This window comes from Alligator sinensis, unplaced genomic scaffold (genome assembly GCF_000455745.1).
Source record: "Alligator sinensis unplaced genomic scaffold, ASM45574v1 scaffold573_1, whole genome shotgun sequence".
NCBI lineage: Eukaryota > Metazoa > Chordata > Crocodylia > Alligatoridae > Alligator > Alligator sinensis.
This window is the reverse complement of record NW_005841877.1, coordinates 860,650-861,059: the sequence shown is the minus strand read 5'-3', so window position 1 is coordinate 861,059 and position 410 is coordinate 860,650. Positions and strand designations below refer to the sequence as shown.

At 32.7% G+C, this 410-nt stretch overlaps 1 protein-coding gene across 1 annotated transcript in view; it reads left to right on the top strand.

Moving 5' to 3' along the window:
* Positions 1–410, top strand: part of EMB (embigin) — a gene marked incomplete at its 5' end in the record, with an annotated part of 38,553 nt that overhangs the window by 13,030 nt on the left and 25,113 nt on the right. The window lies entirely within an intron of this gene.

The following is a 410-nucleotide window of genomic DNA, read 5'->3' as shown; positions in this document are numbered from 1 at the left end:
AAGGCTGAAATGAAATGTCAGCATTTTGCATGGGGGTGTGAAGCCAGAGGTTTATTTTATATTTATTTTATATGCGACTTAAATGGCATATTATTCACATATTTTTTTCTCAGGCCATGACAATTTACAATAAAAATCTTATTTTTGGCTATTCACATTTGTATACCCAAGAAACTGGTCAAAAGCCACACACATGCATCTAGAAATGTTCTCTCATTGTTATTTGTAGTATTAAGAATAGCTCAGGGGAATAGAATAGCAAGAGCAGATGGAACTGAAGATAGCTTAAATAAGATAATATACAGTCGCTTCAAACAATATATATTTTTTTAAACTCAGAAGGACCATGGGATAGATTTATAACAAAAAACCAAGGGCCAGATCCACAAAGTAATTTAGGTGTCTAACTC